This window comes from Natator depressus, chromosome 8 (genome assembly GCF_965152275.1).
Source record: "Natator depressus isolate rNatDep1 chromosome 8, rNatDep2.hap1, whole genome shotgun sequence".
Lineage (NCBI taxonomy): Eukaryota > Metazoa > Chordata > Testudines > Cheloniidae > Natator > Natator depressus.
In genome coordinates, this window is record NC_134241.1 from 76,778,158 (window position 1) to 76,802,660 (window position 24,503).

Consider the following 24,503-nt stretch of genomic DNA (forward strand, 5'->3'; position numbering starts at 1 on the left):
GGCGCATGGCGATGGCCGAAGCCAGGGTTCGGGCAGCAGTATCCACCGCATCCGACAATGCCTGGAGCATCGCCCTGGCTGTAGTCATGGCCTCCTCCATAATAGCTTGGAACTCCTTCCTAGAAGTCTCAGGAAGAGAGCCCTTGAACTTGGCCATGGCTTGCCACATGTTAAAATCATAGCATCCCAGGAGGGCTTGGTGGTTATCCACACTCAACTGGAGACTAGAGGCCAAATAAACCCTATGCCCAAACAAGTCTAGTCTCTTGGAGTCTTTATTCTTAGGGGTAGCCCCAGGTTGACCTTGTCACTCCCTGTAGTTAACCATTTCTACCACTAGGGAGTTGGGAGCAGGGTGGGTGTACAGGTACACGTGGCCTTTGGATGGCACAAAGCACTTGCACACAGCTCTCTTGGAGATGGCTGGCAGGGAGGAGGGAGTTTGCCACAGGGCATTAGTGATCTTAGAGACCTCATCATGATGGGGCAGAGCCACCCTGGCCAGAGCTGTGGAGCAGAGGACATCAAAGAGAGAATCTGAGGGCTCCTCTAGCTCCTCCGCCTGAAGACCCAAGTTGGCAGCAACCCTCTTCAGTAGATCCTGGTGCACTTTAGCATCATCCAGAGGAACTGGGGGAGGGGACCCCGTTATAGCCTCGTCTGACGACGATGAGGAAGATGCCAGTGCTGTAGGGTCCTCCACAACCACTGATGGTCCAGTGGCTTGTTCCCCTGTTCCCTCTTGGGCCTGTGGAGTCCTCGTGCCCGAGGCTTCGTGCACCAGAGGAGGGCGGGAGAGAGAGGCAGCTGGTCTCTCTGAGGCTCCGGACACCAAGCGGGTGGCCTGGGAGAACCCCCCTGGGTTCCATGAATACTGTGGCTGAGGCCACGGGGCCGGTTTCAGAGCCAACAATGTAGCCAGTACCACTGGTACTGTAGCTTGTCCCACCATCAGGGAACCTTACTCCGAACTAGGGCTGGATCCTGAGCGGTCACTCCCAGATGATCAGGACGGAGCGGAACAGTGGCTGTCCCAAATGGTGCTGCTCGCATCGCCTGGAGTGAGGTCTTAGGGACCAATGGCGCTCGATGGATCTGCAACACCTTGGAGCCGGTGATCTGTCTCGCACTTGACAAGCGGTACCGGGATGAGTAGTGGGACCAGGAGTCGGAGCAGGCCTGGAGCCAGGAAGAGCCCACACGCAGTGATGCCCTCCTAGGGGATTGGCGATGGTCCGAGGAATGGTAACGTCGATCCCTCGAAGGATCCCTGGAGTGGTACCGTGGTCTCAGAGATACCAGGTGCCGGGACCAGTACTCCTGCTGGGGGGCACGTGACTCCAAAGGTCTGCGCCTGGTGGTCAATGAGCTGTGCCTCAAGCCTCTCTGCCTGTGCCAAAGGTCTAGGGACTGAATGTGGTGGAGCTGCGTCTGCCTTTTGTGGTTGGATGCATGGACATGCCCCACAACAGGGAACAGTGCTGCTGCGGTGGAGACCGAAGTGGTCCGAACGCAGGTTTACCCCGTGACCGGGGAACCGCAGGAGCTGGTATGGGCGGCACCGGGAGGGACATGATCTCCTGCGCCACCTGCAGGGCCTCTGGCGTGGACGGCACCCGGAGCTGACAGAGGCCTCTGCTGCTATCTGGTGTAGCTGGCAGGGAACGGGTTGGGCTACGTTGCTCCACCGGAGCTTGGGCCCAAGGTCTCTATGTGGGTGAAGAGTTGCCTGGCATGGGACCTTGCTCACACTGAGTCCTAACCTTTCCCTTGCAGGAGGTTGGAGACTGGCCTCACCCTGCCTTCTTGGTCAGAGCCATGGAAGGGGACTGGTGCCGGCCAGTGGACGGTCCCCATTGCGTGCTGCGTACCAAGGTCATGGTACTCGGCACTGAATCAGAGCATTGCTCCAGTGCTGGGGTGAGGGCCGACTCCATAAGGAGCGCTCTTAAATGAATATCACAGTCCTTGGCCTGAAGGACTTGAAAATTTTGCACTTCTCATTGATGTGCCCTTCGCCCAACCAATGCAGACAGCTGCTGTGTGGATCACTAACAGGCCTGGGCCTCTTGCAGCGATCACAGGGCTTAAAGCCTGGGGACCAGGGCATGCACCGTCCTGGTTCAGGAGCTAGAAAGTCCTGTTCGGGATCTATGAAGTGTCTAACTATAGCCAAGAGATTTATAAACACTAACAGAAAACTATATACAATACAAGAGATAACTAATTCGTACAAACGAGCAGCAACAGCACTAGCTGAAGCAGCAACAGTTCCAGCACCATCACAGGCAGCAAGAAGGAACTGAGGGTGCGGGGAACTGGCAGCACCCTATATACTGTGGCATGTGTGTGCCACTCCAGGGGGCGCCGGAGCCAGTCCCCTACGAATACTGCTGAGGGAAAAACTTCTGGCACCGGTGCATATGGTGAGCACACACACCTAAGTTGAATGGACATGAGCAAGCACTCCAAGAAGAAAATGTGTAGACTGTCAGAGATGCAAGAACTCATCAATTCTTTCCTCTCTCTACTCTATGACCTGTCCTTCACCAACTGAGTGCTCAAGTTGAAAAGCCTCCATCACCAGCAACCCCCCATAAAAAATAGCATTTTAATTATATTTAAATAAAATAATCAAAGGAATTAGCAGTTTTGCACTGTAATGTGATTGTTAAAACAATCATAAAAACAGTTTAAAAAACTCCAAACAGTCCATTTTAAAAGGCAATAGGTGTAAGTTCGCACCTTTACTGTTGCTTCTGAGAGTTCTCACCTGGAGAAAGAATATGCTCCTTAACCTGAGTTTAATATTAACAATGGAAGAGGTCTGAAATGTTAATGTGAAGGAAGTAAAAACTCAGGGCTTGTCTACACTGGCAATTTACAGTGCTGCAACTTTCTTGCTCAGGAGTGTGAAAAAACACCCCCTTCTGAGCACAGCAAGTTGCAGCGCTGTAAAGCACCAATGTAGACAGTGCACCAGTGCTGGGTAGACAAGCTCCCAGCGCTGGTAGCTACACCCCTGGTGGAGGTAGTTTGAGCGCGCTGCACCGCAACCACAAAAGCACATTGAAGTGCTGCCACAGCAGCGCTCTAGTGTTGCCAGTGTAGACTAGCCCTAACAGTAAGTAGGGTTACGATCTTCTGCAACACTTGACATAAAAATTGTACTGCAACTAACACACTGCTTCTATGATGCATAAGTAATCTATTAAAAGGTGTATTTTAACTATATTTTAAAAAGATATCCTTTCTTTATCTTGCACATTTTCATTAAGCAGTCTCAATTTTAAATTAAACCTATACAAATAAATCCCAGAGGACTTTGGTCTTTTGAATTTGTATGCTGTCATAAATAAAGGGAAGGGTAAACACCTTGAAATCCCTCCTGGCCAGAGGAAAAACCCTTTCACCTGTAAAGGGTTAAGAAGCTAAGATAACCTCGCTGGCACCTGACCAAAATGACCAATGAGAAGACAAGATACTTTCAAAGCTGGAGGGGGGGAAAACAAAGGGTTCTCTCTGTCTGTGTTGCTTTTGCCGGGACCAGAGCAGGAATGCAGGTCAGTACTTCTGTAAAGAGTTAATAAGCAATCTAGTTTGATATGCATTAGATTCTGTTTTGTTTAAACGGCTGATAAAATAAGTTGTGCTGAATGGAATGTATATTCCTGTTTTTGTGTCTTTTTGTAACTTAAGGTTTTGCCTAGAGGGATTCTCTATGTTTTGAATCTGATTACCCTGTAAGGTATTTACCATCCTGATTTTACAGAGGTGATTCTTTTACTTTTTCTTTAATTAAAATTCTTCTTTTAAAAACCTGATTGCTTTTTCATTGTTCTTAAGATCCAAGGGTTTGGGTCTGTGTTCACCTATGCAAACTGGCGAGGATTTTTATCAAGCCTTCCCCAGGAAAGTGGGTGTAGGGCTTGGGGGGATTTTGTGGGGGAAAGATGTTTCCAGGCGGGCTCTTTCCCTGTTATATTTGTTAGATGCCTGGTGGTGGCAGCAATACGGTCCAGGGACCAAAGGTAAAATAGTTGGTACCTTGGGGAAGTTTTAACCTAAACTGGTAAAAATAAACTCAGGGGGTTTTTCATGCAGGTCCCCACATCTGTATCCCAGAGTTCAGAGTCGGGAAGGAACCTTGACGTATGCTAATTGTAAACCTTCAGCATTTTCCTCAATGAAGTGTTTCCAACGTTGTAAATGTTCATCCTCCCCACTCATGGGAATAAGCAGCCAAACAAATCACTCAGGGCTTGTCTACACTTCCATTTTATAGCTCTCTAACTTGCTGGCTTAAAAAAATCACAGCAAGTTTTTTTAAAAACAAAGGTAAAACATCTTAAATTAAGATTAATGGCTTTCCTGACAGTTACTTATTCTGCCAAAATACCCAGAAGTTATATTTTGTCATGTTTGATATTTTCACTAATACAATATTAAAAAGCCAAACTCCCACTGATTAAATACTAAATGTAAATAACTTTGCATATTTAGCACTCTCCAAATGTGACGTGCATCCAATTTTAGTTTTTAGCAAGGTTTTGCAAACTAATCCTAGTAAATTGCTCAGAAGTCATTATCTAAAGGATAATCAGTGAAGGCCTCCCAAAAACATACAATCAGGTCAACAGTCAATGAATGCTTTTGTTTTCATTTGAAAAATTAAAGAGTGAAATACAAATAATAGCTGCCCCTCCCACACACACAGCCATTCTTGAGGAGTGTCTCCTCTAGTCTCCTGAGGAACATTATCAAGACATGAAAATCTTCGGAGACAATTTTCATGAAATCCTTAAATAAAAACAGCACTTTAAAGCAGGGGTTTCAAACAGGCGGCCCGCAGGGTTATTTCCTGCGGCCCCGCCAGCGTTTACCTAGAGCAGCTCCCTGCCTGCCTGCCCTGCCCTGCGCTGCTCCGGAAAGAGGCCAGAACTTGGGGGAAAGGGGGCACATGGGTCTGTATGTTGCCCTGGCCACTCCTCCAGGTACCTCCCCCAAAGCTCCTATAAGCCACGGTTCCCTGTTCGCAGTCAATGGGAGCTGCAGGGGGCAGTGCCTGGAAGCAAGGGCAACACAGACCCCTGTGGGGCTCCCCCCGCCACAATGCGGCCGCTTCCCTTTCTGAAAGGGAGTCTGCCCTGCCCCCGGTGCACGCTGGGCCGGAGGCCACCCCCGAAACTCCTCCTGCAGCCGAACCCCCTGCCCTGAACCCCCTGCTGTACCCCGGACCCCTGCTGCACCCCAACCCCCTGCCCTGAGCCCCCTGCTGCACCCTGAACCCCAACTCCATGCCCTGAGCCCCCGCTGTACCCCGCACCCCTCCTACACCCCAACCCGTCCTAAGCCCCCTGCCGCACCCCGAACCCCCTGTCCTGAGCCCCCTGCTGCACCCTGCACCCCTCCCGCAGCCCAATCCCTGCCTCACCCTGGGAAGGTGTTGGAATGGGGGCAGGGAAAGGGTAGGAAGAGATGGGGCCTCATGAAAATGGTGGAGTGGGGGTGGGGCGGCGGGGGTGTCAGTGATGCGGCCCTTAGGCCAATGTACTAGTCCTCATGTGGCCTTGTGGTCATTTGAGTTTGAGACCCCTGCTTTAGAGCATAACAGTTACAAAAAATAAGTAACATACTTCACAAGTTATTTAGGTTACATTTACAAATATGTTTGGAAAATCCACTGTGTGGCCATCCATTTCTCCTGATTAATGTTTTAATTTAAATAAAATGAGTTTGTTTCTAACCCTTATAGTTGTGAAGATGGCTTCCCAAACAGGAAGTGAGTGCTGCTCTGGCTAATGAGTCAGCACACAGAGGGGTTTAATATCTCTGGGGTTGCTCATAGCTTTGCCAAACAGTAGAGAGAAATTTACAAGATACCAGTGGTTTTACTCAGAAACCTGGAAGCAATCGTGATTTTAACCAGAAAATATATCAAATTCACTCTCCTGCTACAGCTTGGGAAAGCTGTGGACAGCCACACTACTCAACATTTTCTTCAATGATCTAGAAGTAAATAAAAAGTCACTGCTGATAAAATTTGTGAATGACTAAGATTGGTGAAATGCTAAACAACAACAAGGATAGGGCAGACATTCATAGTACGCTTGGTAAACTGGGCCCATTCAAACAAAATGTATTTTAATACACTCAAATACAGTGGCAAAATCGACTAATGAATACTTGACTGTATAAACAGGGAAGTAGTCAGAAGCAGGAGGATGATACAACTGTATAAGACAGTGGTGACACTAATACTGCATCCAGTACTGTACTGGTGCCAACATTTGTAAAAGAATTATAAAGAAGGGTCCCAAAAAATTATTCAAGGGAGACAATGTCTAACAGCAATAGAATTAAAGAGCTCAAGCTGTTCAGTTTTATCAAGAAGGAGAGAGAGAGAAGTTTAGGAGTGAGGATGAATAAGAGGAACAAACTACCAAAGGAAGTGGTGGATTCTCCATCTCCTAGTCTTCAAAAACAAGACTGAATGCCTTGACTTACATCTGGGCATGAGAGATTAGGTTTGGATGTAGACGTTGCAGACAGTCAATGAAACAGAAGGGGATGGGAGGGTGACATAGAACGAATTTGTGGAAGGAAGGGGGACTTGAGGAATGCAAAGAACCCCAATGTTGTGCAATGTGCTCTATCTACAGAAGAAACAAAGTGCAATCCTTTAGTTAACTATTGCTACTACTCTGGTTTAAAATTTTTTTCAAACAGGTGATCTCATCATACTCAAATCAAAACTATCAACCAACATGCCCAACACATGAGAAAATGAAGAATTAGCAAGATTTATAGTGTTTCAAAAAGGCAATTAAAGAATACTGTGCATCTTGTCCTCAGTTTCTATAGTTGTTCAGGTCTACTACCTTAGCGCTTTCTAGGTTTGTGTATGACTTTCTACTGAAAACCCTGAAGCAGGTGGAGATGAATACCATCATTTCTACTGATGAAAGTGAACTGCTAATCACACTGAACAAAGAGCATTGTGCAGACAGGGCAGAAATAAGAAGACCCCTGCAGCTGTTGCACTGCTTTGAAATTCAGAGGCCACTCATTGCATCCACCTTTACAATAAAAGGTTTTAGGTGCTTTGGCTAATTCAAGTCAGTTCAGCTTTTTATTCCCAAAACCTAGCTGAAGTATTAAAGAAGTTCTAAAACTGTAGTTTTCAACAGAAACTAACATTTGAAATTGAAGCTTTAAAAAGAAAACAAAAATTAAATAAAATGCAAAATATTTCCTAGGTACTATTTTACCCACCACATATTAGAAAGAATTTAAATAGTGAAAAACTACAACAACAAAAAACACAGAACTAATTACAGTACGACACTTTAAATTAATGGTAAAATTGACTGATAACTTTGCTCTCATTTCTCACTGTCACAGTTCAGGGCGACTGCTCCTGTATTTCCCCTTATTAGTACAGGCAGGACACCCATCCTCAGGCTTCTGGCTCCTCTGACAGTCACCTCTCTTGGGTGGAGAGAGAGATCTCTCTCTCTCCTTTCTGACCAGGGTATCTCCAGGCTGAACAGTTTCTTGCCTTCACTGTGTTACTCCCAACAAAAGACAGGCAACCTAAGCTGGCTTCTCTTGCCTTCTCTTCAGAGACTAACAGAGTAATTGCCAACAGTTATACAATACCCCCCAGCACTTCCCATGCACACCTATTTATTCTTTGGGTAAAATACTGCAGAGAAAACATTAAAAACACTAAAATGCATGCATTCTAATAAGCTTAGACTGTCTCCAACATTGGCTCTGGCAAGTGAGTCCTTTAGCCCTCCCCCCTGACCCCAAGGGGTTTCTTTAGTTGTCACGAATTTGTAACAGCCCCGTATCAGAACCAGCACATCATGAACAGTTTAGTCCATTCTTTATATAATTTGGGCGTCTCTGAACCTGAAGTTTCCAGAAGTCATCAGTAGACAATGGGTCTCTGTTTCAAGGGCACAGCTTCAAAAGGCTAGCTCAAAGGTAGGTCATTTGCATTTCCCTCATTCCGAAGTATTTCCCAGGAAATCCGTTTCACACACATTGGCCCAAAAAGTCCTGTGCAGTTCTAATCCCTCCCAATTTAGTCAGTCTCTTAGAAAAGTTACATACAATTCCACAATAACACATACACAGTTACCTTTTAATACAACGGATCCTAAGTATTAATTTAATAGTTTACCTTAACTCCATGAAGTTTGTTCAGGATATTGTTATATTTTTCATATTCACAATGCACCCAAAGAGTGTATTCAAATTAACACTACCACATGGCCCGGAGTCTTCTTATTTAAAAGCTAACAGTACAATCGGAAGGCTATTGTCAAAAGACTAAACTCATTGATGTTTAATACATGAAGGAACACTAACTGGTTACCCACTGTGCTCTTAGAAAAATGAACAGGGGTCATTCAGTGCTGAAATTTTACTATGGAGTCACTACATATCTGTATGATTGCTGTGGATAACAGGTCTGTTTTAGGCTTTTTATTACCTTTGGTTGTGATCTCGTGAATGGTGGAATTATCAAAAAAGAGTCCATATTACCCCTTGAGAGTGTTATTCTGAATTTACTTTGTTTCCAACCACATGTGATAACTAACTTGGGTACTACCTGGTTTTCTTGGGCATTGTCAAAAATACGCTGTGGCTTCTCAGCCATTACAAAACAGTATGTCAGCCATATTCATTCATAGTTTAAACAAATTTCTGACATTTTAACTTCTTGTACTAGAAGTAAACCTCATTTCATTTATGATTTGGGAATACAGTTCACCCAGACACCTACAGATTAATTGTATCTACATTCCAGTTATTTGCATGTTCAATTTGATTGTGGGTTGTCAGACTCAGAAAATTCACAAACACACTGCAGAAGGTGTTTGTCTATCGAGGGTTACGGGTTCCCATACCTTTTCATAGTGTGTACCTCAGCTTGATAGAGAAATCAGTGGGCCAGCTTTCCTGTCAGCCTTGATTGCTCAACAACCAAATGGCAACTACAGCAATTGCGTATATGGAAAATAATATTTGGGCAGTAGATTCTGCTTAATAGCAATTCTGATATTAACAACTTCTGGTTAAAAGTAACTTTTTCCACAAACCTATCCAATCCATTGACTTTAATGTTAAATGGATTTGGATATAGGCAACAGAATGCCATTTATCGAGAATTGGAGGTTGGGGGGGTTGGAAGGACCCAGCCACAGTTAGGTTTGCAGAACCATAGCCAGGGAAATACTTGGACATATCCTTCCCTGCTGCAGCTGTGCAAACCTCCCTGCACCTGGGAATCTGCTGCCCACCCAAGTAGTAATGGGGTGGGGCATCTGTAGCCCTGTCCCGCAGAGATGTCCCTGCCAGCGACCCAGCACTCCAGACTGCGAGGGGAGGCTGTGGGCAGGGCAGAAGCAAGAAGGGGGGCTGCAGGCCAGATAATGGGGCTTTCCATGGGGAAAGGTGGTGCTGGAGGCCTGTAGAGCAGCACAGTACCTCTCCCTGCACTCTCCAGGCTGCATGCTGACCTAGCACAAGGGGGCACAGGGGGCTACAGCCAGTGAAAGAAGAATTGGGGTGTGCTGAGCCTAGGCCTCTGGTGCCAGGCTAGGGCATAGCCCTGAGTGTGCAAGGAGGAGTACAGTGCAGCTCTGCGGGCCCTGGTGTCTCCACTCACCATGGAAAGTCCTTGTATCTGGGCTGCAGGCCCCTCCATCCTGCTGCCCTTCCCCGCAAGCAAGTCTGTGGGGCTACAACCAGGAAAGGCACGTCCCACCCTTTCCTTCCCTGGCTCTAGCCCCACAAACCTGCCTTCTACTTATTGGCAACTCTGGTAGGAACAAAGACGTTGTTAACAAGTGCAATCCATTGCACTTAAAGTTAAAGTGATGTGTTATGTCCAGAATAAAGTAAATCACACTATCTACTTGATGCTCTTCATTTCATCACCACCGACCATTTGTTCTCCTTCTACCTGAAACAAGGTGGTGAGTCAGCACTGTGGGAGTAGCCAGTTCTCTTCAGATTACTGACAAGTGTGCCACAGTTCACAGTCCGTGACTGAGGTTCTCAAACTGGGGGTTGGGACCCCCTCAGGAGGTCTTATGGTTATTACATGGGGTGTCAGTTTCCACCCCAAACCCCACTTCGCCTCCAGCATTTATAATGGTGTTAAATATATAAAAAAGTGTTTTAAATTTATAAGGGGGGTCTCACTCAGAGGCTTGCTGTGTGAAAGGGGTCACCAGTACAAAAGTTTGAGAACCACTGGTCTAAGACTTTCAAATGCAGAGCAAGGGTAAAATTTGCTTGTACTTGCTTGATACTTGAATTAACAGAATTAAGGCTGTGTGTTTAATTGGGATTTTTTTTCTCGAGACCTGGAGGAAGTGAGTTTGTATACAATCCCAATGAAGGGGATTAAGAAGGAAAATGTTTTTAATCAGAATAGATCTATGACATATGTAAAGAAGTCCTGCATTCTTCAACCCTCTCCGGTCCAATATTTCAAAGACAGAATCTTGAATACAAGGGAAAAGGGTCAGTGTGTGAGTGAGCGAGCATGTGCGTGAGAGAAAAGGATTTCTGAGTAGATATGAGATGGTAGTAATAAAAATCAGCTTTACAACTCTACATCTTCAGGACAGCAAACTTCAAATAATCTAATTTTTTCTGCAACTTTAGATTTCTGCTAGAATTAAGTACTTCTAAGAACTAAATTGCAAAATGGCCACTTTAAAAGTTTATTTTCTTGTTTCTTCATTGCAATGTCACCTTGTTAATAAAATCTACTTTTATAGAAATATTGCACCTAACTAAGATATCTGGGTAATTTTGAGAAGTACTGTCAGTCTGATTCCCAACAGAAACCCCCAAAAGTGAAGTTCACAACAGTTCATTTACTGGGTCTTAAAGAGATGATCATTTTGGGTGCTCTCTAAAAGGTGTTAAAAATATACATAGGTTTACAGATTATATACTTTAAATATAACATGTAAAATGAGGTCTGATAAATATGGACAGATGCTCATTTCAGCATAGAAATACTGAAGACTAACGTCAACCTCAGGCCCACTTCTGACACCTCTCTCCCTTCATAAACCTAATTTATCTATACATGAGATCAGACTGAAGTTTTCCTATTTGCAATCTGATTCAATAGTTGAACATTTTTGGAGTTTTAGGAAAATCAGAGATGTCATTTCAGAGGGTAGAGTAAAAAGTTAGAGATTTCACTTCTAGGAAAGTTTTATACCTTTTATTGGCTTAGCATTTCAGATTGACGTAGAAACTCTAGATTTATTTTGTTTTATATTGCTTGTCCCAGTAAGATCTTCTGGTACATTTGGTGGGTTAATAATTAGATATTACATTCAGTTATCATATACATCAGGGATCCTTGCAGGAATTATAATCCTGTAGATGATGATCTGCAAGCTAAGGGCTTTCTGAAGTCAGAACTGGAGACACCTCACTGTGTGAGAGTACTATATAGAAATACAGAGAGAAGACCATGAGGATAGTAATGAAGTAGTTGTATACATATCCATCTAAGCTAGGGGTAGATAATTATTTTTTGTCAAGGTCCGAATTTCTTAGTCAAGGTACTGTCAAGGTGCAGACTCCAGAAGAAAAATAATTTTAATAAATAATGATAATAAGTAAATAAAAAGATTTTGGAGTCCATTCAAAAGCATCTGGTGGTCTGGATTTGGCCTCCAGTCCACCCATTGACTACCCTTGATCTAAGCTATACGTAGATGGTGCCTCAAGTTACTATCCAGGCTCCTTACCTCAATGACAGGATTTCCAAGTTTGCACCGCTAGTCTGCTCTGTAAAAGTATAACCAAACAGATTCAGAAAGTTCATGCTATAGTCACAATATGAATACATTTACCTTAATAAACTATATCCAGTTAGTGTATACCTTTGAAAACAACACATGGATAGGCTGTAGGACAACACTTCTGAAAGTATTAGCAAGTTGGGTATACTGAGGTGTTGGCAGTTTGTGCCAAACATCTGGTTTGTTTATGGATAACACAAAAATCTGTATCTGTATTGCACTCTGGAGAAAGCTTTGGTGTGTATACTTCTTTCATGAAGTGCACATGTATCACAGTAAGGTTGACTGAAGAAGCACAGCCTCAAGAGCCCAGTGATCCAACCAAACAAACCACATGAGTACATGATTTGCAGTATCTCATCAAGGATTTTTAAAAAAACCCTGACTGACTGGTCCACAAGTTCCCGGAAAAAATACTGCAGAAAGTCTTCCACTTAAACTGGGGGCAATGTACTGCCATTAAAGAAGCAACACTCCTAAAAATGTGAGGTGTCAGAGTAATAGCCGTGCTAGTCTGTATTCGCAAAACGAAAAGGAGTACTTGTGGCACCTTAGAGACTAACCAATTTATTTGAGCATAAGCTTTTCATGAGCTAGTGAGCTGTTGCTCACGAAAGCTTATGCTCAAATAAATTGGTTAGTCTCTAAGATGCCACAAGTACTCCTTTTCTTTTTTCTAAAAATGTGAGCGATTTCAGCTCTTGAGCTTCAAATCAATATAAAGTCTTCAAGGAAGTAGTAAGACTTCAAAAGACTATACTTCATCTCTGCAGTCGCAAAAACTGGATCAATAAAAAAGGTTGCTTTTCCAGAATGTTATGAAATTTTACCATCTTACAAGCAATTTTACATGCCTCTTTCTTTACCAGCATCATTTACAGCAGGGGTCTCAAACTCAATTTACCTTAGGGCCAGTGCCAGTCCTCAAATCCCCGCAGCGGGCCAATAATGTCACTCATGCCGCCCAGAACCCGCCCCCCCCCCAACTCTGCCCCCCCCCAGCTGCCTAAGGCTCTGGGAGGGAGTTTGGGGGGCAGGAGAGGGTATGTGGGGGAGGTGGTGGGGGTGCAGGATCTGGGAGGGGGTCAAAGGGTGCGGCGCTTACCTGGGGCTCCAAGGCGGGGCAGGCCTGGGGGCCTCCGCGCACTGCTTCCCCCAGGCACCGCCCCCACAGCTTCCCATTGGCTACAAGGGCACTCGGAGCGGAAGCAGCGCACAGAGGCACAGCTCCTCCCAGGGGCCACAGTGAGGGGCCAGCAGACACTTGGAGCAAGCAGACAGAAACCGCTCAGCTCCGCTGCTCTGCCGGTGGTGGGCGGGGCCCCGGGCCATTGTAAATCGCCCGGGGGAGCACCCAGACGCAGCAAGCGGGGCCAAGGGAGAGACCCAGCCCCAAAATGGCAGGAGCCCCGCGGGCCACGTTGGGGACGTTCTCGGGCCACAGATGGCCCACGGGTTGGAAGTTTGAGACCCCTGATTTACAGTATGCTGTTCCCCTCAACTTTTATGCTTTTGCCATACTATGCTGAATATGTGGTATTCAAGCTGCTCGCAGGAAGAAATCACAAAAGTGCCAACGCCGACTGAACTCTTGAAAGCACCAGTTAAATCCTTGCAGGCTGATATATATGAAGGTGCTGCTTAGTTAAGGAACAGAATAGTAACATAACATTGCAAATGCAAGCATTAAGCGTAGAAAATCTAACATATCATGTTTAATATTTAATATGTGGGATAGTATGTAGAGGACACAGACAGACTGCTATTGCAGATGGTACATAATTTTCAACTTTTTTTTTTCAATAAAGTTTTCTAAATGGCATAATTATTTTATCCCCCGAAGACCTGATTTTCATGAACATTAAAATTCATTTGGAATTTATCAGTCTGTTGAGCTATCATGCAAGTTACACTTTAATATCGTTCTATATAATTATTCAAAATCCATGTGCACTGCACTATTTGAGGATTAAATACTAAGTTTGGGGATTGGAAGCTCATCTCTGGACAACCTCTCAAGACAAAAATAACTGGTTCCCACCATATTGACTATAACCCCACAAAGTAAGTTTTCTAAATGAAATAGCTGGCTGTGAAGACTAGAAGCCAAAATCAAACTCTAAAATTATATATGTACATATACATACATTACTGTCTTATAGGGTGCAATGTGTACTTAGAAAAGCTCTTCATAAACATGTCCACTTTGTTAAATGTCAATTTTATACTTTGCCTACATTAACATACATATGTAAAGGCAATGCTGAAAAAAGTTGAATACTTGGGTGCAGTACATCTAAGGGTATCCCTCAATGTGAGATGCAAAGGATGAAACAAAGTAGGAATAAGTGAAGAAAGAAGGGTTGCCAGGTGTCAAGTTTTTGACCGGAATGCCTGGTCGGAAAGGGACCACGGCAGCTCTGGTCAGCACCACTGACCAGGCCGTTAAAGTCTGGTCAGCAACGCAGTAGGGCTAAGGCAGGTTCCCTGCCTGCCGTGGCTCCGCGTAACTCCCAGAAGCAGCAGTATGTCCCCTCTCCGGCTCCTAGGCATAGGAGTAGACAGGGGGCTCCAGACAATGCTGCCCCTGCCCCAAGCACTGGCTCTGCAGCTCCCATTGGCCGGGAACTGTGGCCAACAGGAGATGCAGGGGTGGCACCTGCGGAAGGGGCGGTGGGCAGAGCTGCCTGGCTGCACCTCCATGTAAGAGCCAGAGGGGGGACATGCCACTGCTTCCGGGAGCTGCATGCCCAGACACCAACTACATGTTTGTATAGTGCCAAACACCAGTATTATTTTTTAAGTGACACTAATATAAATAATAAATTGTTAGAAACAGAACAACCCAGTCTCAAAAAATTGAAAGAAGAAATACAGATTTGCTGCTCTTGACAACAGTATTCAGTAGTCTTTAGCCTTTTGGGCATTTACAAAACTATACTGTCTACTCTTGATATTTCTAGTATCATCGTGTGTCATGAAGGATATATATACACAACAGCTAACAGACTGCACCACCTCTGTACTAAGGCATTCATATCTCAACCATTTTCTAACTATTTTTCCTTCTGAAGCAGCAAGGAGCTTCCAAGTTATTTATGGGAGATGAAGACAGACATTTGTGGGACTCCCCAAGTATGGAAAAGCAGAGAACCATTTTGAGGCTTCCAGTCTTCTAGACTCAGTTTAATCAATTTGTTGTGCATTGTAGCAAGGACCACCAGGCGAGTAGCAAAACCTTAACATATACTAGTTCCTATTACCTCTATGAATAATCATGACCAACTATTCGCAATAGCTTACCCTGTATCCAAGTATGGACTGCTAAAAACCACCCTTCCTACCAGAGTCTTGAGCAATTTTGATATTATAAGACTGACTTTGTTGTTTAGCAAAAGGTTTCTGTTCAATCAGCAGTTCACAGACTAATCTGCAAAATGGCTCAATATGTGTTCTTCAGTCCTACATCGTGGGCAAAGATCTATTAAGCGTGCAAAAATTCTGCTGGACTCTTGACTACAGCAGCCAAGATATAAGTCAAAACTTCTGGTGTGCTGTTATGAAATTCCATTCCAGCAGATGGTACTGAACACTGCATGAGCAGCAAACCTGCCTCGGTCTACACTTTCATCCTAGACAAGAATCAGTTATTGGAAAGGCCTCAGGAAAATTACAGACACTAACTTTGTGGGCAAGTTATTCTTACAGTTTTCCACCTACTGGAAGTGATTGGCATAACTTTCCCAGTCCAGGCCAGCATGAGAAGAACATACTCTGAAATAATTTTTTCATAGTTCATAACATAAATAAACCATATTGCAGTCAAAATTACTCTTATAAGTATTATTTATTATAGGTTTGACACTTTTCAGTCTTTGGAGGGAGCTAAAGATAAATAAAAACATCTATTTCAATTTTTCTTATAATCCCCCAAAAAGCAAGTCTTCATATAGAAAAAAGTTAAAAATAAATATTCCCATTGTGCTGCTAGATAGTTACAACTCCTCCCCCACTCCCCCCACCCCTAAAGAACTTTAATTAAAGCAATGGAACAATTCAGCGTTCAGGCTTCTAGCCTTCATCTGAGGACACTGAAGTCAATAGGTGCTGCCAGGTGCTCAGAACTTGTGAAAATATGGCCACTTATTTAGATGTTAAATATTGATTTAGCAGTCTTACTTTATTGTCCAACTTTTGAAAATCTTAGCAGAGATATTACACAATTGTAAATGGGAGGTAAGTCAGTCTGGACAAGAAGACTGGTAATCATAGAAGGTTAGGGTTGGAAGGGACCTCAGGAGGTCATCTAGTCCAACCCCCTGCTTGAAGCAGGACCAATCCCCAATTTTTGCCCCAGATCCCTAAATGGCCCCCTCAAGGATTGAACTCACAACCCTGGGTGTAGCAGACCAATGCTCAAACCACTGAAGATCTCTCCAAAAATATATGATCTATACTATGAAAAAGTTGGAGAACCCTGATATAAAACTACTGTTTCTCTTACACAAAGGCTATTTATACACTGCGACTCTACAAACACGGCTTCCTGTTTAATCTTTATTTTAAAAGACCATACAATTACACATTAAGTTAATATCAGGGTTCTTTTCACGCGCACGCTCTCTCATTTGTTTGATGCTGCAAGCCTTGAGAAATTTGACCAAAGAAAGATGATTTAGTTGACTAAAAATTTTAGAATAACCACAAGAGTATGTTAAACTACAATCCATCGGTGATCTTCCTGATAACACCATCCTGGCCACTATGGATGTAGAAGCCCTCTACACCAACATTCCACACAAAAATGGACTACAAGCCGTCAAGAACACTATCCCCGATAATGTCACGGCTAACCTGGTGGCTGAACTTTGTGACTTTGTCCTTACCCATAACTATTTTACATTTGGGGACAATGTATACCTTCAGATCAGCGGCACTGCTATGGGTACCCGCATGGCCCCACAGTATGCCAACATTTTTATGGCTGACTTAGAACAACGCTTCCTCAGCTCTCGTCCCCTAACGCCCCTACTCTACTTGCGCTATATTGATGACATCTTTATCATCTGAACCCATGGAAAAGAAGCCCTTGAGGAATTCCACCATGATTTCAACAATTTCCACCCCACCATCAACCTCAGCCTGGACCAGTCCACACAAGAGATCCACTTCCTGGACACTACGGTGCTAATAAACGATGGTCACATAAACACCACCCTATACCCGAAACCTACTGACCGCTATTCCTACCTACATGCCTCCAGCTTTCACCCTGACCACACCACACGATCCATCGTCTACAGCCAAGCTCTGCGATACAACCGCATTTGCTCCAACCCCTCAGACAGAGACAAACACCTACAAGATCTCTATCAAGCGTTCTTACAACTACAATACCCACCTGCGGAAGTGAAGAAACAGATTGATAGAGCCAGAAGAGTTCCCAGAAGTCACCTACTACAGGACAGGCCTAACAAAGAAAATAACAGAACGCCACTAGCCGTCACCTTCAGCCCCCAACTAAAACCCCTCCAACGCATTATTAAGGATCTACAACCTATCCTGAAGGACGACCCAACACTCTCACAAATCTTGGGAGACAGGTCAGTCCTTGCCTACAGACAGCCCCCCAACCTGAAGCAAATACTCACCAGCAACCACATACCACACAACAGAACCATTAACCCAGGAACCTATCCTTGCAACAAAGCCCGTTGTCAACTGTGCCCACATATCTATTCAGGGGACACCATCACAGGGCCTAATAACATCAGCCACACTATCAGAGGCTCATTCACCTGCACATCTACCAATGTGATATATGCCATCGTGTGCCAGCAATGCCCCTCTACCATGTACATTGGTCAAACTGGACAGTCTCTACGTAAAAGAATAAATGGACACAAATCAGATGTCAAGAATTATAACATTCATAAACCAGTCGGAGAACACTTCAATCTCTCTGGTCACGCGATTACAGACATGAAAGTTGCGATATTACAACAAAAAAACTTCAAAACCAGACTCTAGCGAGAGACTGTTGAATTGGAATTCATTTGCAAATTGGATGCAATTAACTTAGGCTTGAATAGAGACTGGGAGTGGCTAAGTCATTATGCAAGGTAACCTATTTCCCCTTGTTTTTTCCTACCCCCCCCCCCCCCAGACGTTCTTGTTAAACCCTGGATTTGTGCTGGAAATGGCCCACCTTGATTATCATACACATTGTAAGGAGAGTGATCACTTTACATAAGCTATTACCAGCAGGAGAGTGGGGTGGGGGGGGGTGGTATTTTTTCATGCTTTGTGTGTATAAAAAGATCTTGTGTACTTTCCACAGTATGCATCTGATGAAGTGAGCTGTAGCTCACGAAAGCTTATGCTCAAATAAATTGGTTAGTCTCTAAGGTGCCACAAGTACTCCTTTTCTTTTTGTTAAAACCATGTACATCTAAATTCCACTGACCACCTCATTAGTCCTACTTATTAACCTTATTTAAAATATCTTAAAAGTCACAAATAGTATACCTTGGTATCACAGACAGAACTAGTAGCACCACTTATTAAGGTAGCCCAACACTTCCCATTATAACAGCCTATTTACAGTTGTTTACAACTTGGCTAATGTTTATCATTTGGGCTGAATTTTCCAGGCAAAACAGTTCAGATAGTTCTGAGAACAAAGCTAGGGAAAAACAATGTCCCCCTCCCCGCCATGTTAAAAAATGCTGGCAATCTTTTCTTTGGAAAACCTCTAGCACCCTATTACAACTAGAGCAGGGAGTTGGCCCTTGTGTCAGGAATGTGACTTTTGTCATCCCTGTGAAAATCCATCCTAATTTGAACGAGTTAAGCTTTCGAACAAAAGAAAAACAAACACACCCTGCAGTTTTCATGTGCTCAGGAAAGACTTGTTTGATTTTCATCCGCTAAACTCTCTGAAGATTCTTTTCATACCAAGAAAGCTCAAGCCTCTCAACTCAACAGTGCTGACCAGACTGAGCATGCACCATCACAACACAGTAAAAGGGCATGGTCCATCCCATCACAGCTCCTACGTGTGACCAAACTGTATATGCACCAGTCCCATAAAGTGACTAACCCCAGAGCCACAGAGGCTCATAAGGACTTTCCCTGTGATGGCTGTTCCAGGCCAGAATGGGTCCAGACACTGAAAATGAGAGCAGGGAGCCTGTCTCTCTTGCGCTCCCAATGACCCCTCCTGCTCTCCTCCACTGGCAGCCAAGCAGTGTGGAAGAAGCAGCTGTGTGCGGAGAGAACTGGATCTGGCTGGCAAAGAGCTGGGAAACAGAGCTGGGGGGAAGAACTGCGATTGGCTGGGCAAGGAGACTGCAAGTGGGGAGGGAACGAGAGGGCTGGGATTCAGACAACAAGCCTGAAGGACAAGGGACTGGGAAAAGGAGCAAGTGGTGGGAAAGAGACCAGATTGGAAATGGGACAAGGCATAAGGGTTCAAGCTTTGGTGGAAGGAGATGTTACAGGGAAAAAAAGTCTATTCCTCCTTGAGCATGAAAGGGAACCCAAGATTCCTGAGTCTCACCCATTCCTCTATCGCCAGCAAATAGCTGTGAAACCCACTCCAAGTTTTTCTCATTCTCCTCTAGGATTGATCCACACAGAAAATGACAACCTGCTACTGCTATCAATTACTCCATTAGCTCCAGAGGTCTGTGCAGTTGAACTAAAGGGTCCAACCATTCTGATAACTCATGTGGGTGTCATTATGTCACCATGATTGAATTTTTGCTTCTTCAGTTTTTAAAAACCCAGGGAATTACACACACAAAAAGTACATTACTAAGACTGCAAAGTCAAGCTCTCAAAACATAGTAAATGCCAGAATTAAGATGGCCTGTGCCCGTGTCTTGAGACATTGGGGTCTGATTTTCAGAAGTACTGAACATTCATATCTGCAACTGAACTCAATGGGAGCTGTTCTTTGAACATATAAAGTGCTTATAAAATGCTAAGTTCCGTGAAAAATCAGGTCCTAGTCATCTCAAATTGGACATCCAAAATTCACAAAAACTTTTTACCTTAATCTGTCCCTCAGATCCCCATCTTTAACATGGGGATAATACAACCTCTTCACATCAAAGGAGTGTTTGAAGATTGTTTGAGATACACTTCAATACTATAGTGATCGCACGATAAAGCCAGTGAGAAAATTAATAATTCTGTCATCAGAGCAGGATTTTAATAGGGTACAGGGTTTGAACAGAGTTTAAATAAGATCTGGGGCCATACACTGACCATGAGGATAAAACAAAATATTGAATAACTTAACTACCCCTTAAGTGAGCACATTACATTCCATGCATCTAATGAGGCCTGGGTCCTGTGGCAAAAATTGTATGTGATCATGTAATTAGAGACTACACCATAATGCATATGCATAAGGGACCCAAATTAAGGTCACATAGGCAACCTTAATTCCAGCATTTACTACACTTCTGAGTGCTTGACTCTGCTACCTTAATAATGTTCTTTTAAAACAACTGAGTGTGTGCACGCAATAGTTTATAAATTTTTTCACTGGGGCCAATACACAAAAGAGTTTAGTAATTTAGCAGTTACTGGGGCTGCTCTGCTAATTTGCCAAACTGGCTTTAATTTGTTCTGTTGATTGTGAGCTATTTGAGACTGTGAATATTTATATGAATTGATACTGTAATTTAACATCTTGAAAGCAAGGTTCAGAGTGTTACAGTAGATTAAGCGTGATTTCAAATTAAGTCAAGTTTACATTAGTTCGTTATTAGGTAAAATCATACTATCAGACCTAATTAACTCTTCAAAGTTCTTCAACTCAATTTTAAACATACTTTTGAACAGCAATTTTACTAATTTTAAGCAAATCTACTCAAATTGATTACACTTTTAAAGTAAATAAATCAGCTCTTTAATAACCAATTTATAAAAAGACAGTAAGTACAGCACAGTTTTATTCCAATTACTGTAAAACCAGTGCAGCAGACCACTCAACTCTTACTAAGTTCTATTCTACTACACTCTTACAACACCACCAGTATAGTTTAAACACAATCAACTTGTCTTTTGGTTCCCGAAATGGTCACTTAAGAGAGGAATTACTGCATTAGGGCTAGGCAGTCCAGTGAAACACCCCAGGGCATCAGCCATATGAAAATGACATTTAGTTCCATACCTTATTTTCTGCAGAAGAAACCACAGCCACTACCAAGAAAAGAATCATTGATTTTAGGGCCAAAAGGCACTACTGAGATCATCTACTACTCGTTCCCTCTGCATAACACAACTTTAGAATTTCTCACAGTAATTCCTACATCAAGCCCATAATTTCTGGTTGAACTGAAGTGTATCTTTTGGAAATTTTCATTTAGTCTTTAGCTGAAGACTTCAAGTGATGGAGAATCTAATCACATCAGCCACACTATCAGAGGCTCGTTCACCTGCACATCTACCAATGTGATATATGCCATCATGTGCCAGCAATGCCCCTCTGCCATGTACATTGGGCAAACTGGACAGTCTCTACGTAAAAGAATAAATGGACACAAATCAGATGTCAAGAATTATAACATTCATAAACCTGTCGGAGAACACTTCAATCTCTCTGGTCACTCAATTTCTGACCTCAAAGTGACTATTCTAAAACAAAAAAACTTCAAAAACAGACTCCAAGGAGAGACTGCTGAATTGGAATTCATTTGCAAACTGGATACAATTAACTTAGGCTTGAATAGAGACTGGGAGTGGTTGAGTCATTATAGAAAGTAAAACTATTTTCCCTTGTTTATTCCTCTCCTTGACGTTCTTGTTAACTCCTGGAAATGTGCTGGAAGTGGCCCATGTTGATTATCACTTCAAAAGGTTCTATCTCCTCCCCCACCCCCCGACCCCACTCTCCTGCTGGTAATAGCTCATCTTAAGTGATCACTCTCCTTATAATGTGTATGATAAACACCCATTTTTTCATGGTCTGTGTGTATATAAATCTCCTCACTGTATTTTCCACTTTATGCATTCGATGAAGTGAGCTGTAGCTCACGAAAGCTTATGCTCAAATAAACTGGTTAGTCTCTAAGGTGTCACAAGTACTCCTTTTCTTTTCACCACTTTCCTAGTAAGTTTTTCCAATGACTAATTACCCTCACTCGGTGAGGTTGTTTAGAAAATGGAGCATATTACTAATCTGATTTTATTTAGCTTCAGCTTCTGGATCTTGATAAGCTTTTTGTCTTCTATCTTAAAGAGCCCTCTACTATCAGAAATCTTTTCTCCTTGTATTACACAGATCAAGGTCCCTCTTAACCTTTTCTTTAATAAACTAAGTAGATTGAAAGATTTCAGAGTGGTAGCTGTGTTAGTCTGTATCAGCAAAAACAACGAGGAGTCCTTGTGGCACCTTAGAAACTAACAAATTTATTTGGACATAAGCTTTTGTGGGCTAGAATCCACTGATTCCTTTTTTTTTTTTTAAATTTAAGAAGATCGAGTTTTTTAAAAGACATGCTCTATAAAACAGATTTTCCAGATCTTCATTCTTATGGCTATTTTCTGAACCCTTTACAAAGTTCACAATTTCTCAATATCCTTTCTAAGGGCATGGCTACACTTGCAGATGTAGAGCACTGTGAGTTAGACCCACCTTCGTAGAGCGCAGTAGGGAAAGCGCTGCAGTCTGTCCACACTGACAGCTGCAAGCACACTAGCGTGGCCATGTTTGTGGCACTTGCAGCGGCTTTGGAAGCGGTGCATTATGGGCAGCTATCCCATAGAGCACCTCTTCCCATTCTGGTGCTGTGGCTTGTGGGAAGAGGGCGGGGAGTGTGGGGCATTCTGGGTCCTGTCCCAACACCCCGTGATGCATTGGTTCGCATCCCCGCATTCCCTTTGCTTTTGTCCACATTTTGCGCCATCTTTCAACGTTTTTTGTACTGTGCGCTCTGTCTTCCCTTTTGGTCTGCAGGAATGGAACCCGAACTGCTGACGAGTATGCTGACGAGTCTCGCCAGCACACCACGTCTGGCAGTCAAGTTATTCCTTATGATCCAAAGTGACAGTGAGGGCTCCGAGGACGATATCGACTCAAGTAACGCATATGACACAAATTTGCTTGTGGCATTCATGGACATGCTCACCACCATGGAATGCCGCTTTTGGGCTCGGGAAACAAGCACCGAGTGGTGGGATCACATTGTCATGCAAGTCCGGGATGACGAGCAGTGGCTGCAGAACTTTCAGATGAGAAAAGCCACTTTCGTGGGACTATGTGAGAGCCTGCCCCCACCCTGCGGCACAAGGACACAAGATTGAGAGCTGCCCTGATGGTGGAGAAGCGGGTGGCTCTTGCAATCTGGCAGCTGGCAACTCCACACAGCTTCCGATCAGTCGCTAACAAATTTGGAGTGGGGAAGTCGACTGTTGGAATTGTGTTGATGCAAGTTTGCAGGGCCATTAATCGAATCCTACTCGGAAGAACTGTGACTCTGGGTAACGTGCATGACTTTGTGGCTGGCTTTGTACAAATGGGTTTCCCTAACTGCGGAGGGGCGATCAATGGCACGCATATTCCAATTATGGCATCACCTAGCCTCTGAGTATGTTAATCAGAAGGGGTATTTCTCTATGGTTCTCCAGGCACTTGTGGATCACCATGGGCGTTTCACTGACATTAATGCAGGCTGGCCCAGAAAGGTGCATGATGCACACAACTTTTGGAACACTGGCCTGTTCAGGAAGCTGCAAGCCGGGACTTTTTCCCCCAGATCACAAAATCACCATAGGGGAAGTCGAAATGCCCACTGTGATCCTTGGAGACCCCGCTTACGCCTTAATGCCGTGGCTCATGAAACCCTACACAGGGAGCCCTGACAGCAGCAAAGAGCCGGTACAGAGTGACTGTGGAGTGTGCTTTCGGCTGTTTAAAGGGAAGTTGGCGCTCTCTGTATGAGAAATCTGGACCTGGTCGATGACAGGACCCCCGCAGTTATATCTGCATGCTGTACCCTCCATAAATTTGTGAAGGGAAGGGTGAAAGATTTACTCAGGCACGGAACTCAGAGGTTCAACACCTGGGGGCTGAATTTGAACAGCCAGAGAGTAGGGCTATTGGAGGGGCTGCTAGGATTAGGGATGCCTTGAGGGAGCAATCTGAGGCTGAAAGTCACCAGTAACATCTGGTGCCCTGCACGGGAGTGAATTGCAGTGGTTCCAATGTTAGTAGGAATCTGTGTTTGCTACGCTGACTTGCAGTGCCTGTTTCTTTCCTGGGCTAAAGGTATCTTTTACTTTATGCAATAATAAAGAATTTTTTCAAAGCCAAAAAATCCATTTATTGAAAAGAAACACAACTGCTTGGGAAACAGAAAGGGCAAGGGAGTGGGATAGGGAACGATATAATCACAGATTTGCGTATGTCCTGTTATCATACTCCGCCTTCCTGTCTGGAGTGCTGCGCACTTCAGGATGGCTATACTGCATGGTGATGGGGGTTGAGTGCAGAGGGTAAGGGTCATAGTTTTCAGGGCTGGGTGGTGAAGCTACAGGTGTTCGAGGCAGCTGGTGGCGGTAAGAACCCAGATGTTGGGGAAAGTAGGCTGGAGGTGACATGGGGGCACAAGGGAAAGAGTTTTGAGACAAGGG

General features: G+C 44.0%; 1 protein-coding gene across 2 annotated transcripts in view; it reads right to left on the reverse strand.

Moving 5' to 3' along the window:
- HS2ST1 (heparan sulfate 2-O-sulfotransferase 1) overlaps window positions 1-24,503 on the reverse strand; it is a 173,426-nt gene that overhangs the window by 114,533 nt on the left and 34,390 nt on the right. The gene's annotated exons all lie outside the window — the stretch shown is intronic.